General features: G+C 39.0%; 2 protein-coding genes across 3 annotated transcripts in view; one reads left to right on the top strand and one right to left on the bottom strand.

Moving 5' to 3' along the window:
- TRIM37 (tripartite motif containing 37) overlaps positions 1 to 16,277 on the bottom strand; it is a 254,753-nt gene that overhangs the window by 77,355 nt on the left and 161,121 nt on the right. Inside the window, exon 27 of one of the 2 annotated variants that reach the window (XM_041724288.1) lies at positions 6,499 to 6,515. The exons of the other annotated variant lie outside the window; for it this stretch is intronic. The gene's annotated coding sequence lies outside the window, so the exon portion shown is untranslated. Of the gene's footprint in view, positions 1 to 6,498; positions 6,516 to 16,277 lie in introns of those variants that run through there. 2 annotated transcript variants of the gene reach the window in all.
- PPM1E (protein phosphatase, Mg2+/Mn2+ dependent 1E) overlaps positions 1 to 16,277 on the top strand; it is a 219,650-nt gene that overhangs the window by 171,082 nt on the left and 32,291 nt on the right. The window lies entirely within an intron of this gene.

The raw sequence follows: 16,277 nt of genomic DNA, 5'->3' as shown, positions 1-16,277 counted from the left end.
CCTATTGCCAAATACAGTCACATTATAAGCTACTGGCAGTTAGGATTTCAACATACAAATTTTGGGGCAACACAGTTCAGCCCATAACATGTAATACTACTGATACTAATTTTTTTTTAAAGATTTTATTCATCCATTCATGAAAGACACAGAGAGAGAGGCAGAGACACAGGCAGAGGGAGAAGCAGGCTCCATGCAGGGAGCCCGATGTGGGGCTCGACCCGGGTCTCCCGGATCATGCCCCGTTCCGAAGGCAGGTGCTAAACCGCTGAGCCACCTGGGTTCCTCGATACTAATTCTTTAATTAGGTAAAATTTGGAGACCCACGTTTTTCTTTGTTTTATTTTTAAGCTATTATGTAGTGCTTGCTGTGCTCAGGGAACTAAAAGTGTAAATTTCTGAAGGTGTATCGGGGCTGTTTGCATTGATTTACCATGAATACAACCTTGTAGAAAATGTTTTAAAGACTAGCCTGTGTTTGTTAAAAATAAAAAAGATTATGTTTTACTAGAAGGTCATATAAAGTATGCTGTCTTTGTAAAGCTATGGTGATAAAAATATTACATCTTTTTGGTGGAAACAGTTTTAGGTATTTACACTTTTTAAGTTCACTTACCTTCATAACTTTTCCTGTACTACATCTTTAGACTGATAATGAATTTACTAATTCAGTAGTTTATATAGATTGCAATTCTATAACATTTCTTGACACATACTGCTGTTGCTAAGTTCCATGATCATTTTCCTTTTTTATGTCATATTTTCCCCTCATATAACCATCTCAAGCATTTTGTTTTCATGAAATGATATCCTCTATTCTCTTTTCTGTTTTCTATCCTTAGCATCTATTCATGACTTAAATGACTGTTTAATCTGAGATTATTAGGGTATTGAGTGTCAATGTATTATCAGGGTTATCAGATATTAATTACTTAATGTGTGACATTTGTTTTTCTGCTTACTTGGAAATATTAAATTTGTAGGACCATGCCCATTAATATAGGTGTATTAAAAGATTTTCCATTAACTATGTTTTTGCTTTTTAAAGTAGAATTGCAGGGATCCCTGGGTGGCTCAGTGGTTTAGTGCCTGCCTTCAGCCTAGGGCCTGATCGTGAAGCCCCGGGATCGAGTCCCACATCGGGCTCTCTGCATGAAGCCTGCTTCTCCCTCTGCTTGTGTCTCTGCCTCTCTCTGTGTGTGTCTCTCATGAATAAATAAATAAAATCTTTTTAAAAATAAATAAAGTAGAATAGCGTTAGGGTGCCTGGGTGGCTTGATTGGTTAAGCGTTGCCTTCGGCTCAGGTCATGATCCCAGGGTCCTGGGATCGAGCCCTGTGTTGGGCTCCCTGCTCAGTGGGGAGTCTGTTTCTCCCTCCTGCCCCCCACCCCCTAGCTTGTGTGCTCACTCTCTCAAATAAATAAAATCCTTAAGAAAAAAAGTAAGATAGGGGATCCCTGGGTGGCTCAGCCGTTTGGAGCCTGCCTTTGGCCCAGGGCGCAATCCTGGAGTCCCGGGATCGAGTCCTACGTCGGGCTCCCGGCATGGAGCCTGCTTCTCCCTCCTCCTGTGTCTCTGCCTCTCTCTTTCTCTCTGTGTCTATCATAAATAAAAATACATAAATAGGGATCCCTGGGTGGCGCAGCGGTTTGGCACCTGCCTTTGGCCCAGGGCGCGATCCTGGAGACCCGGGATCGAATCCCACGTCAGGCTCCCACTGCATGGAGCCTGCTTCTCCCTCTGCCTGTGTCTCTGCCTCTCTCTCTCTGTATGACTATCAAAAATAAATAAATAAATAAATAAATAAATAAATAAATAAATAAATCTTTAAAAAAAAGAAAAAAGTAAGATAGAATTGCTTTGCTTGGCAAAAACAAACATAATAATAATAAATAATTTCAAATGTCACAAAGTCCTGATAAGAGTATCAGAATGCTGATTATTATGTATTATTATTATATTAAGTCTTAAAAAAAGGTTTGATTGCAAAGTAAAATCTAAAGATACCACTACATAGGCATCAGAATTACTAAAATTAAAAGAACTGACAACACTAAATGTTGATGAAGATGTGGAACAACTAGAACTCTATACATTGTCAGTTGGCATATAAAAATGGTACAATCACTTTGGGAAAAGGTCTATAGTTTCTTATAAAACTAAACATACACCTACCCTATGACCTAGCAATTCCACTTCTTTTTAGGTGTTTACCAAGAGAAGTGAAAACATATGTCTACAAAATGACTCACACAAGAATGTTTATAGCAGCTTTATTCATCATAGCCCAAAACTGGATACAGCCCATATGTCCAGCAACAGGAGAATAAATAAACTGTAGTATATTAACACAATGGAAAGCACTCAGTAATAAAAAAGGAATGGATTCTTGATGTACAGGAATATGGCTGAATTGCAAAAACATTTTGCTGAGTGAAAGAGCCTTAGAAGAGGGGTGCCTGGGTGGCTTAGTGATTGTCAGCCTTTGGTTCAGGTCGTGTTCCCGGGGTCCTGGGATCAAGTCCCATGGGGAGCCTGCTTCTCCCTCTGCCTATGTCTCTGCCTCTCTCTGTGTGTCTCTCATGAATAAATAATTTTTTAAAAAGGCTTAGAAGAGCATATGCTATATGAATCTGTTTATATGATGTTCAAGAAGTACAACTAATCTATGGTAGAAAAAGGTAAGAACAGTGGAAGGCTAGGAGTGCTAATTGACTAGAAAGGAATGAAGGAACTATCTTGGTGATAAAGGATGGTATCCTTTATCTTGATAGGGTCTTGTCAAAATTCAGTGAAAGTGGGACGCCTGGGTGGCTCAGTGGTTGAGCATCTTCCTTTGGAGTTCCGGGATCGAGTCCCACATCCGGCTCCCTGCAAGAAGCCTGCTTCTCCCTCTGCCTATGTCTCTGCCTTCTCTCTGTGTCTCTCATGAATAAATAATTAAAATCTTTAAAAAAAGAAATTCAGTGAAAGTACATATAAGATTTGTATATGTTATTACGTGTGAATTTTACTAAAACTTGTAAATATTGAATTCTAGTTAATTATATGCATACTGAAGTGTTTAAAGGGAAGTATACTGATATCTGTATATTGCTTTATTTTATTTTATTTTTTTAAGATTTTATTCATGAGAGACACACACAGAGAGAGAGGCAGAGACACAGGCAGAGGGTCCCAGGTCTCCACCTTATTTTTTGTTTTAAAGCAGCATACAGGGCAGCCTTGGTGGCTCAGCAATTTAGTGCCGCCTTCAGCCCAGGGCGTGATCCTGGAGACCTGGGATCGAGTTCCACACCAGGCTCCCTGCATGGAGCCTGCTTCTCCCTCTGCCTGTGTCTCTGCCTCTCTCTCTCTCTCTCTCTCTGTGTGTCTCTCATGAATAAATAAAATCTTATATTTTATTTTATTATATTTTAGTTTAATTATATTTAATTATATTTAATTTAATTATACTTAATTATATTTTATTTTAAAATAAAATAAAACTTTTCCATACATTTGAGAATTTTCATAATAGAATATTAAAAAAGGGAAAAAAAGCATTTGTTACCCAAAAGCAGTTGCTTCCTTATTTACTCCACAAAGTAAAGCAAAGTAAGCAAAAACCTCTATTATGTTCCTGGCTGGATAGAAGTTTTCACAGAACTCATATCCACTGCTGTGGATTCTGTGTGTGGGGGGTGGTTGGGTGGGTTTCCAGAAGAAACCTTAATTTACATACTTCTAGGTACATCAATAACCAAAATGTGGCCACTGAGAAAACTTAAAAGGTCAGTCAGCTACCAGTCTCTAACTTGCCCAGGATTGCAAAATAAAAAGATCCATGTTTATCTTTCTCTACATAAGACATTTTTTTAAAAGATTTTATTTATTTACTCATAGAGACACAGAGAGAGAATGAGAGGCCGAGACACAGGCAGAGGGAGAAGCAGGCTCCACCCAGAGAGCCCAACGTGGGATTCTGGATCCCACGGGTCTCCAGGATCATGCCCAGGGCTGCAGGCAGCGCTAAACCGCTGTGCCACCGAGGCTGCCCTAAAACATTTTTTTAAATTTTTTTAATTTTTGGGATCCCTGGGTGGCGCAGCAGTTTGGCGCCTGCCTTTGGCCCAGAGCGCGATCCTGGAGATCCGGGATCGAATACCACGTCGGGCTCCCGGTGCATGGAGCCTGCTTCTCCCTCTGCCTGTGTCTCTGCCTCTCTCTCTGTCTCTCTGTGACTATCATAAATAATAAGTAAAAATTAAAAAAAAATAAAAATTAAAAAATTTATTATTATTATTTTTTTAATTTTTATTTATTTATGATAGGAACACAGTGAGAGAGAGAGGCAGAGACACAGGCAGAGGGAGAAGCAGGCTCCATGCACCGGGAGCCTGACGTGGGATTCGATCCAGGGTCTCCAGGATCGCGCAAAGGCAGGCGCCAAACCGCTGCGCCACCCAAGGATCCCTAAAACATTTTTTTTTTTAAGTGAAATGTCTAGGAAACTATACATAGAACACTGCTGGATTTCTTTATGTTATCATGTTCTTTTGTTTAATATACACCATTGAGAAGTTAGCTTGTTTATCTAATCTTAACTCATTTCAAATTATTTTAAGTTTGAGAGGTCCTAAAAATGTGGTATATTATTTTTTTTTTAAGATTTTATTTATTTATTCAGGAGAGAGAGAGAGAGAGGCAGAGACATAGGCAGAGGGAGAAGCAGGCTTCATGCAGGGAGCCTGATGTGGGACTAGATCCCAGGACTCCAGGATCCCGCCCTGAGCTAAAGGCAGATGCTTAATTGCTGAGCCACCCAGGCATCCCTGTCATTATTTTCAATATAAGACATTTTTCCTTCTGTTTGTGTCCTGAGAATTTACTTGAGGTTTTATCACAGTTTATAAAAAACAAGTATCATTTATCAGAATTTCTATATAATCATCATGTATGATTAAAGTAGGAAAGGGGTGCCTGGCTGGTTCAGTTGGTAGAGCGCTCAGCTCTTAATCTTGGGGTCATGAGTACCCACCCCACTTTGGGTGTATAGATTACATTAAAAAAATAATAAAGTAGGAAAATAAATAAAAAATTTTTCATCTCAGCAACTTATTTACATTTTGGCAAATGCAGTTGGTTTTGCACATACGTTACGTTTATAACTAGAAAGGGCTCTACAGCCTGCTGTATATTTTGCATGGCTTGAATTTTCCTTAGGCTTATTGGAATAATTTGGAGGCTGGGGAGGTGAACTATACACACTTCATAAATTTTTGGTTGAATTGATATTAACTCTCAAAATTACTTAGTTGTTATAAATGTAAATAGGATTTCTAAATTCTACCCAAAATACATGCTACAAAGATTTTAAGTTTACAGAGAACAATCTGAGGGCAAAATGCCTAATACAGGGTCATAGTATAAATAGCATAGAATCTGAGTTTAAAATGGATTTCTCACACATCAGTTTTTCTGCTGGAATCACTTTTTTCCTTAATTTATTATGCTTCATAGTTGAATGTATTTGATTCAGCTCATTGAATATGCACTCCTTCAACAAAGTATCATTTTATCTTGTTTACTCAAGAATCAAGAGAGGGTTAATGCATGTGTCTCTGTATTAGGAGAGTAATTGTCATGCTTTCTGAAAAGCAGTGCAATCCCTATTAAAAAAAAAAAAAGGGGCTCAGTAAAGAGTTTTAAATAGTAGAATAATGACATTTTCTACTTCTCTCAGAAATCACCAGGGGAAAAAAGGAGGATGAAGATAGAATAATGCAAACTCCATCTTAGTAAGAGTAGGAAATATTTCTAACACCAAATCATAAAACTGAGTAAGAGCTGTCAAATGTAACAAAGGCCAAATGAGTTTGAGAAAATGATGAAATAGGTTGCCTAAATTTATTTGCAGATCTCCATAAAAGCCAAAAGAATATATGTTCCAAAGAAAGTGGTGTGCCCTAAGGAGCAAAAATAAACAATTTTGGAAAAATTCATAGGCTGCCAGCAGGAAGTTCTCAATACCTAGTTTGGTACCACAAAAAGAGGAGAGGAGAAACTGAGTGAGGAATTGGAAATACACTGTTTTTTTTAAATGTGAAGAAAAAGCAATGTGAGGAAAGAGACCCTGCATTATTAGCAACTTGTGGTTGCGAATCTGTTGGCTGGGGGAAGACGTTAAGAATAAAATACAGGCATACCATAGAGAAATTGTGGGTTTGGATCCATACCACCACAATAAAGCATGAATCACAATAAAGTAAAAATTTTTTTGATTCCCAGTGCATATAAAAGTTATGTTTACAATAAATATACTGTACTCTGTTAAGTGTGTAATAGCATTATGTCTAAAAGACCACGTAGGTACATACCCTAATAAAAATACTTTATTGCTAAAAATACTAACCATCATCTGAATTTTCAGCAAGTTGTCATCTTTTTGCTGGTGGAAGGTCTTGCCTTGATGTTGATATCTGTTGACTGATTAGGGTGTGGTTGTTGAGGGTTGGAGTGGCTGTGGAAATTTCTTAAAATAAGACAACAATGAAGTTTGCCATATTAGTTGACTCTTCCTTTCACAAATGATTTCTTTATAGCATGTGATACTGTTTAATAGCATTTTACCCACAGTAGAGTATACTGGAAACAGCAAAAAACAGAATATACACTTCTGAAAAACATAGTAAGATCCAATCTGGAATTGTGATGCTTCCAGCTTTGCTTTTGTTTTTCAAGATTGCTCTGGCTATTTGGGGTCTTTTGTGGTTCCAAATTTTAGTATTGTTTGTTCTAGCTCTGTGAAAAATGCTGGTGGTATTTTTTTTTAATTTTTTTTATTTATTTATTTATGATAGTCACAGAGAGAGAGAGGCAGAGACACAGGCAGAGGGAGAAGCAGGCTCCATGCACCGGGAGCCCAACGTGGGATTCGATCCCGGGTCTCCAGGATCGCGCCCTGGGCCAAAGGCAGGCGCCAAACCGCTGCGCCACCCAGGGATCCCGTGCTGGTGGTATTTTGATAGGGATCGTATTGAATGTGTAGATTGCTTTGGGTAGTATAGATATTTTAACAATATTTATTCTTCCAATCCATGAGCATGGAATGTTTTTCCATTTCTTTGTGTCTTCTTCAATTTCTTACATAAGTGTTCTACAGTTGTCAGAGTACAGATCTTTCACCTCTTTGATTAGGTTCATTCCAAGGTATCTTAGGTTTTTGGTTCAATTGTAAATGGGATAGATGCCTTAATTTCTCTTTTTGTTGCTTCATTATTGGTATATAGAAATGAAACCGATTTCTGTATATTGATTTTATATCCTGTCACTTTGCTGAATTCATGAATCAGTTCTAGCATTTTTTGGTGGAGCTTTTGTGTTTTCTACGCAGAGTATCACGTTGTCTGTGAAGAGTTAATGTTTGACTTTTTCCTTGCCAATTTGGATGTCTTTTATTTCTTTTTGTTGTTTGCTGAGGCTAGGACTTCCAGTACTGTGTTGAAAAACAGTGGTGACAGTGGACATCCCTGTCATGTTCCTGACTTAGAGGAGAAGCTCTCAGTTTTTCCTCATTGAGGATGATATTAGCTGTGGGTTTTTCATATATGGCCTTTATGATGTTGAGGTATGTTCCTTCTAGCCCTACTTTCTTGAGGGTTTTTTTTTTTTTTAATCAAGAAAGGATGTTGTATTTGTCACATGCTTTTTCTGCATCTATTGAGAAGATCATATGGTTCTTATCCTTTTTAAAAAATTATTAACGTGGTTGATTGGCAAATAATGAACCACCCCTGCAGTCCAGGAATAAATCCCACTGTTAATACTGAATAATCCTTTAATGTACTGTTGGATTCGGTTAGCTAGTATTTTGTGGCAAATTTTTGCATTGATGTTCACCAGGAATATTGGTCTTTTTATTCTCCTTTTTAGTGGGGTCTTTGTCTGGTTTTGGAATCATAGAATGAGTTTGGAAGTTTTTCTTCCATTTCTATTTTTTTGGAACAGCTTCAGAAGAATAGGTATTCATTATTTAAATGTTTGGTAGAGGGATGCCTGGGTGGCTCAGTGGTTGAGCGTCTGCCTTTGGCTCAGTACTGGGATCGAGTCCCACATTGGGTTTCCTGCACGGAGCCTGCTTCTCCCTCGGCCTGTGTCTCTGCCTCTCTTTCTGTCTTTCATCAGTCAATAAATAAAATCTTAAAAAAAAAAAAAAAGAGATTTAAATATTTGGTTGAATTATCCTGGGAAGCCATCCAGCCCTGGACTCTTGTTTGTTGGGAGATTTTTGATTACTGATTCAATTTCTTTGCTGGTTATCTGTCTGTTCAGATTTTCTATTTCTTCCTGTTTCAGTTTCAGTAGTTTATATGTTCCTAGGAATTTATCTATTTCTTCCAAATTGCCCAATTTTTAAGCATATAATTGCTCATAGTATTCTTTTAATTGTTTGTATTTCTGCTGTGTTGGATGTGATCTTTCTTCTTTCATAAGTCTGACTTATCAGGGATTTATCAGTTTTGTTAATTCTTTCAAAGAACCAGCTCCTAGTTTCATTGATCTGTTCTACTGTTTTTTGATTTCTATATGATTTATTTCTGCTCTAATCTTAATTATTTTCCTTCTTCTGCTGGTTGTAGGCTTTACTTCCTTTCTTTTTTCAGCTTGTTTAGGTGTAAGGGTAGGTTGTGTATTTGCGACTTTTCTTGCTTCTTGAGTTAGGCCTATATTGCTATGACTTCCCTCTTGTGACTACCTTTGCTGTATGCCAAAGGTTTTAGACTGTCATGTTTTCATTTTCATTTGCTCCCATGTATGTTTTAATTTCTTCTTTAATTTCCTGGTTAACCCATTCATTCTTTAGTAGGATGTTCTGTAACCTACATGTATTTATGGTCTTTCCAAAAAAAATTTTTTTTTTTTTTGTGGTTGACTTCAAGTTTCATAATGTTGTGGTCTGAAAATATGCATGGAATATGATCTTTCTGTAGTGATTGAGACCTGATTTATGACACAGTATGTAATCTATTCTGGAGAATGTTCTGGGTGCACTCAGAATATACACTCTGCTTAGGATGAAGTGGATTATTATCAGTGAATTTTTTAAGTTTGTTATTAATTGATTTATATATTTGGCTGCTCCCAAGTTGAGCACATAAATATTTATAACTGTTAGATCTTGTTAGATAGACTCCTTTATTATGATATAGCGCCCTTCTTCATCTCTTATTATGGTCTTTGGTTTAAAATCTAGTTTGTCTTGGGGTACTTGAGTGGCTCAGTTGGTCAAGCATCTACCTTTGGCTCAGGTTGTGATCCTGGGGTCCTGGGATCGAGTTTGGTGTCAGGCTCCCTGCTCAGTGGGGAGTCTGCTTCTCCTTCTCCTTCTGCCCCTCCCCCTGCTCATTCTCTCTCTCTCTCTTTCTCATATGCATTCTCTCTAATATAAAATCTAGTTTGTCTGGTATAAGTATGGCTACTTCAGCTTGCTTTTGATGTTCACTAGCATAATAGATAGTTCTTCACCCCTCATTTTTAATCTGGAAATGTCTTTAGGTCTAAAATGAGTTTCTTGTTTTTGTTTTTTAAGATTTTATTTATTTATTTGACAGCATGGGTAGGTGGAGTGGCAGGCAGAGGGAGAAGGAGAAGCAGCCTCCCTGCTGAGCAGAGAGCCCAACATGGGGCTGGATTCCAAGCTGGGATTTACAAGCTGGGATTGTGACCTGAGCTGAAGGCAGATGCTTAACTGACCCAGCCACCCGGGTGCCCCTAAAATGAGTCTCTTGTAAGCAGCATATGAGTGGGTTTGTTTTGTTTTGTTTTTTAATCCATCCTGTTACCTGATGCCTTTTGATTGGAACATTTAGTCCATTTACATTCAGAGCAATTATTTGATAAATATGATTTAGTGCCATCTGTAAAGTTGCTGTTCCTGCAGATTGTCTCTGTTCATTTCTAGTCTTTGTTACTTTTGGTTTCTCACCCGCTCAAAGGGTCCTCATTAACATTTCTTGTAGAGGTGGTTTAGTGTTCACAAACTCCTTTAGTTTTTGCTTGTCTTGGAAACTCTATCTCTCTTTCTTTTCTGAATGAGATAGCCTTGCTGGGTAGAGTATTCTTGGCTGCATATTTTTGCATGTTGAATGTATCATGCCATTCTCTTCTGGCCTGCCAAGTTTCTGTGGACAGGTCTGCTGCTAACTGTATGTGTCTGCCCTTGTAGGTTAAGGATCTTTTGCCCCTAGCTACTTTGAGAATTCTCTCTTTACCTTTGTATTTTGCAAGTTTCACTGTGGTATGTCTGGTTGTTGATGTGTTTTGTGTTGATTTTAAGGGGGAGTTCTCTGTGCCTGTTGGACTTGAATGCCTGTTTCCTTCCCCAGATAAGGGAAGTTCTCAGCCAAAATTTGTTCAAATAAACCTTCTCCTTCTTGTTCCTGCTCTTCTTCTAGGACTCCTGTGATATAGGTTTTATTGCACTTTGTAGAATTGCTGAGTTCCCTAAGTCTATATTCATGATCTAATAGTTTTTTGTGTGTGTCTTCTTTTCAGCTTCATTATTTTCCATAATTTTATCTTCTATTATCACCTATTTGATTCTCTGCTTCTTCCACCCTTGTGATTACATCCATTTGGCTTTGCATTTCAATTTAATATCATTTTTTATTTTGGCCTGACTAGTTTTTAGGTCTTTTATCTCTGCAGCCAGAGTTTCTCTGGTGTCTTCTTTGCTTCCTTCAAACCCAACTAATATTTTTATGACTTGTTCTAAAATCTTGTTCAGATATATTGTTTTTATCTGTTTGAAGCAAATCTATGGGTTTGATTTCTATTTGATCTTTTCAAAGAAGTGGAAGGTGGTGTCACCTTGCCTTCTCGTCCTGGTCAGGGGAACTTGGGGCTCTCAAGGAAAGCAAACAATCTCCCCTCCTCTGGCCCAGGCTTCCATCAGATCCTGCCCCCAACCTGTCTGTGCTCAGCCATGGGCATGCCCGGCACTGCAGTTCTGTGTTTTATCTCTGGCTGTGGGCTGGGATTCAAAACTCTAAATCTGGACAGCCCTGGTGGCATAGCGGTTTGGTACCGCCTGCAGCTCAGGGTGTGATCCTGGAGACCCGGGATCGAGTCCCACATCAGGCTCTCTGCATGGGGCCTGCTTCTCCCTCTGCCTGTGCTCTGCTTCTCTCTCTCGCTCTGTCTCTCTCATGAATAAATTTAAAAAAATTTTTTAAAAATCTAAAAAACAAACAAAACCCTCTAAATCTTATTAAAGGGCCTGGCAAGGTGTGTACCTGCCTCCATCCCCCAGGCGAGACCCCTGCAGTGCTGTACCTAGCTCTGTTCTGTCCCAGAAAATTGGATGGCACGTGCATGGTGGCTGGAGTCTATGATGATGCACAGAGAAAGCTGTTACTTGCCCTGTGTGCACACCTCTATCTCCTGCCATTGAACAGCTGTTCAGTGATGCCCAGTGTGCCTTTTGTCCATGGAGAGGCAAAATACCCTCTTCCAAATGTACTGCAGGAAGGAGTGCATTCTCTCCCAGTGCAACCCAGGACATTCCCCCCACCACAGCATTTTATGCACTACTCTCTCCCGCTCTCTCCCTGACTTCTCTCTAGGAAAAGGGCTTCCTCCTCTCTGCAGCACTGGCACCATGTCTTTTCTCTCCCCCAATTTATGCCTCCCAACCTCACATCTACCACATTCTTTTCCTCCAAATATGCAGGTTGTTTTCTTAATCCTCAGATCAATTTCCCAGTTCAGAATGACTTGATGTTGATCTGTGTTTGAGGGATAAGGCAAGCCCAGAGTCCCCCTGGTATTCCCAGCTTTCCTAAGACTGGTCATTTTCAAACTATTAAAGTAGAATTCCTATTAAAAAGCCATACATACTTCTGAGGGATGCCTGGGTGACTCAGCCGTTGAGCATCTGCCTGATCCCAGTCAGGGGATTGAGTCCCGCATCAGGCTCCCTGCAAGGGCCTACTACTCCCTCTGCCTCTTTCTCTGTGTCTCTCAAAAATAAGTAAAATCTTAAGAAAAAAAAAAGCCATACATAATTTTCTTTTGTTTTTTAAGATTTTATTTATTTATTCATGAGAGACATAGGCAGAGACATACACAGAGGGAGAAGAACTTTTGAAATTTAAATACATTATCTCTTAGTGAGAGGGACAAAAGTCTAATGTAAGTGAGGTGTCCGCATAAACCATCTGAGTTGACAACAAAAGTGTAAACATAACCGTGATTTCTTTGGTTATAACCATTTCAATGGTTATCACCAGTTTACTGATACTAGGCCATTTTATAGTCTACATGTAAGACCTCAACATTGTTTTTTTTTTTTTTTTTTTAGATTTTATTTATTTATTCATGAGATACACAGAGAGAGGGAGAGAGAGGCAGAGACAAAGGCAGAGGGAGAAGCAGGCTCCATGCAGGGAGCCCGACGTAGGACTTGATCCCTGGACTCCAGGATCATGCCCTGGGCCAGAGGCAGGCGCCAAACCACTGAGCCACCCAGGGATCCCCAGACCTCAACATTGTTATGTGGAATACTCTTTCATAAATCTATTGACTTTTTACTATTAAGGAACATTCTTTTTTTTTTTTTTTTTTTAAGATTTCATTTATTTGTTCATGAGAGACACAGACAGAGAGAGGCAGAGATAGAGGCAGAGGGAGAAGCAGGCTCCCTGCAAGGAGCCTGATGCAGGACTGGATCCTGGATCCCGTGATCACACCCTGAGCTGAAGGCAGATGCTCAACCACTGAGCTACCCAGGTGTCCCAAGGAACATTCATTTTAAGGAGTTAGGGAATGGTTTAAACATATAGAAATCAGAAAAACAGAAATTTATTCATTCAGCAAATATTGATCACTGTGTGCCAGGCACCGTTCTGGGCATGAGACATCAATCACCATGGGAAAAGGAATGGAGACACGAACAATAAACATAATAAATGCATGCAGTGTACTAGAAAAGTATAAAGTCTATGCAAAAAGGAAAATATTTACAATAGTGAGAGGAATTACAAGTGCAGGAAGGAGAGGAAGAACCATCGAAGGAGATTGAGAAGACAAAACTCTAAGAGTTAAGAGTGTAATGATCTAGAAGCCTAGAGAAGAATGTGTGTTAAAGTGGAGAATGATGGTCAGCAGCAGTCACTTAGGTCCTAAATGAGTCAGATCCAAGAGGAGACTAGGTTTTAGCAACAGGAAGGTCACATTGGAGATACTGACAAATTTTAGTAAATTTGTGCTGCTTAATTCCTTTTGGTCATGCAGGAAGGATGACAAGAAAGATAGTTATGCTAAACTCTCCTCTTTTTGTGGTCTTGTGGCCCTAGTAGTATTTTGACCTTAGGTAAGTGTGTTGCCTCTAGACTGCTAGTCACAGAAAACTTAGGATACTATTGTTTTTGCTTGAATGTCAACCAATGGTGTGAACCAACTGGTTGTGAAGATTACACTGAAAGCGGTGATAGGGAATGAGATTTCTGTTATCAGAACCACAAACTCAGTACTGTAGGAACTAGTCATTTGATAGGTAACATTATTCAGATTCAGAAGAGCTAACAAAATCTGTGATGTGTGGGCATTACAATCTGATGACTCCAGGTGGCATCCCTAGAGGTTGCTATAGAAAGAAAATAGCTTAAAGCAGAAAATATGCAGCCCTGATTTTTTAAAAAAGGTTTTATTTACTTGAGAGAGAGAGAGCATGCTCCAGAGAGCACAAGTAGGGGGAGCAGCAGAGGGAGAGGGTGAGGAGTCCCATGTGGGGCTTGATTCCAGAACCCTGGGATCATGACCTGAACCAAGGCAGATACTCCACCAACTGAGCCACCGAGGCGCCCTCTAGCTCTGATTTTAACTCTGTTTAGTCTACTGAGAAAAAGTGTATCAAGTCAGGTGGAGACTTTGCCTTTTTCATTTTTAGTTTAATGTGTTATTCTAGGTTTAAAATACATATGATTAACTTGTTGTGGGGGGATTGGTGATCAGAAATTCAACACTTAAGTGGCTGTCACCCTAGCAAGGGTATACTAAGTAGACAGAATCATCATAACGTGGGCTGAGATGAGGTTGCTATAGACGAGTCTCTCAAAGTTAATTGATGGAAACTTCCCACCTTTAAGAATTTTTATTACCTCAGCAGTGCTCTGCCAAGACTGCTGAAACACAGCTGTGGATGCTATGCCAACGCCCACATTGCCAGTGTCAGGAAGGATGTACTTTTAAACCTCTAATTTATCTAATAATGTCTTTAGTGATTTGTGTAGGTTTGCCATTGTGATGAAAATGCTTCCTAGCCTGGTTTATAATGAGAATTCAGTTTGCAGCCTTAAAATGTATATTGTCTTAATATGGATGTGGAAGATACTAACAGGTCAGCTTAGAAAAAGATCTATCTAAAGTACTATCATGTCCATCTAACAGGACTTACCTGATATTTATGATATTTGAAAATGAATGCAAAGTAAATGTTTTTATGCCAGAAAAATTTATTGTGGTTTCTGTTCTATATCAAGATGGCAATCTACAGTACTAGAAGAAAGCTGCCTTTCAGATTCAATTCCAATCTGACTCCTTTTCTCTATTGGAAAATGTAGACTGGACTCTTATCAACCTATAGAATGGAGTTATATTAATAACCTCTTGTAAATACTTTTTAAGAGGTAGGAGATAGTGTTCTCTTGTTTGAAATATTAAGCTTCGGGGCAACCCGGGTGGCTTAGCGGTTTAGCACCGCCTTCAGCCCAGGGCGTGATTCTGGGAACCTGGGATAGAGTCCCACATCAGGCTCCGCATGGAGCCTGCTTCTCCCTCTGCCTCTGTCTGTGCCTCTCTCTCTCTCTCTGTGTTTCTCATGAATAAATAAATAAAAATCCTAAAAAAATGAAATATTAAGCTTTATAACCAGTTGGTGACAATGTTTTGTTTATGGTATAGGTGTATCTCTCTAAGAAAACAAGCTATACCAAATCTGAAGGATTCTTTCCTAGCTAGTGGATTCACTGCAAGGATTCAATTTATTAAGCTTGATTGAGTACAGATTTCTGCTCTACAATATATAACATTGAGAAAGTCCGTATACACAGAAGTTCAAGTATGCATCCATTAACAAATAACTTTAATGAAGTGGCATGATTCAATTATGTGACTAAACTTAAAATTAAAACTAAATGGCTCCCTAATTAATGATAATTCAATATTGTATAAAGGCTATGCATATAGTTTATATATGGCTTAGATACAAACTAGACAAAGATTTATTTTTATCTATGAATATATAAAGTCTGTACTTTGATGCCTAAGCAAATAAGAAAGTAATAAATTGGTATGTATGAAAATACATTTCCTTTTGTTCTCAGGATGTGAATTGCTTGAAGATAGGAATGGTAAGCACTTCAGAAATATCTGTTAATATATATAAATAGCAAAGGATCTTTCTTGGACTATATCAGAGGGCCCTGACATGATTAATTTGACTTTATTTTTAATTTATTTTTAATTGGAGTTCAATTTGCCAACATATAGCATAACACCCAGTGCTCATCCCACCAAGTGCCCCCCCCTCAGTGCCCATCACCCAGTCACCCCAACCCTCCACCCACTTCCCCTTCCACTACCCCTTGTTCATTTCCCAGAGTTAGGTGTCTCTCACGTTGTCACCCTCACTGATATTTTCACTCATTTTCTCTCCTCTCCTTTTATTCCCTTTCAGTAATTTTTATATTCCCCAAATGAATGAGACCATATAATGTTTGTCCTTTTCAGATTGACTTATTTCACTCAGCATAATACCCTCCAGGTCCCTCCACATGGAAGCAAATAGTGGGTATTTGTCGTTTCTAATGGCTGAGTAATATTCCATTTATACATATACCACATCTTTATCCATTCATCTTTTGGTGGACACTGAGGCTCCTTCCACAGTTTGGCTATTGTGGACATTGCTGCTATAAACACTGGGGTGCAGGTGTCCCGGCGTTTCACTGCATCTGTATCTTTGGGGTAAATCCCCAGCAGTGCAATTGCTGGGTCGTAGGGCAGATCTATTTTTAACTCTCTGAGGAACCTCCACACAGTTTTCCAGAGTGGCTGCACCAGTTCACATTCCCACCAACAGTGCAGGAGGGTTCCCCTTTCTCCACATCCTCTCCAACATTTGTGGTTTCCTGCCTTGTTAATTTTCCCCATTCTCACTGGTGTGAGGTGGTATCTCATTGTGGTTTTGATTTGTATTTCCTTGATGGCAAGTGATGTGGAGCATTTTCTCATG

This window comes from Vulpes lagopus, chromosome 12, assembly GCF_018345385.1.
Source record: "Vulpes lagopus strain Blue_001 chromosome 12, ASM1834538v1, whole genome shotgun sequence".
In the NCBI taxonomy this organism is placed as follows: Eukaryota; Metazoa; Chordata; class Mammalia; order Carnivora; family Canidae; genus Vulpes; species Vulpes lagopus.
This window is presented reverse-complemented; position numbering and strand designations above follow the sequence as displayed.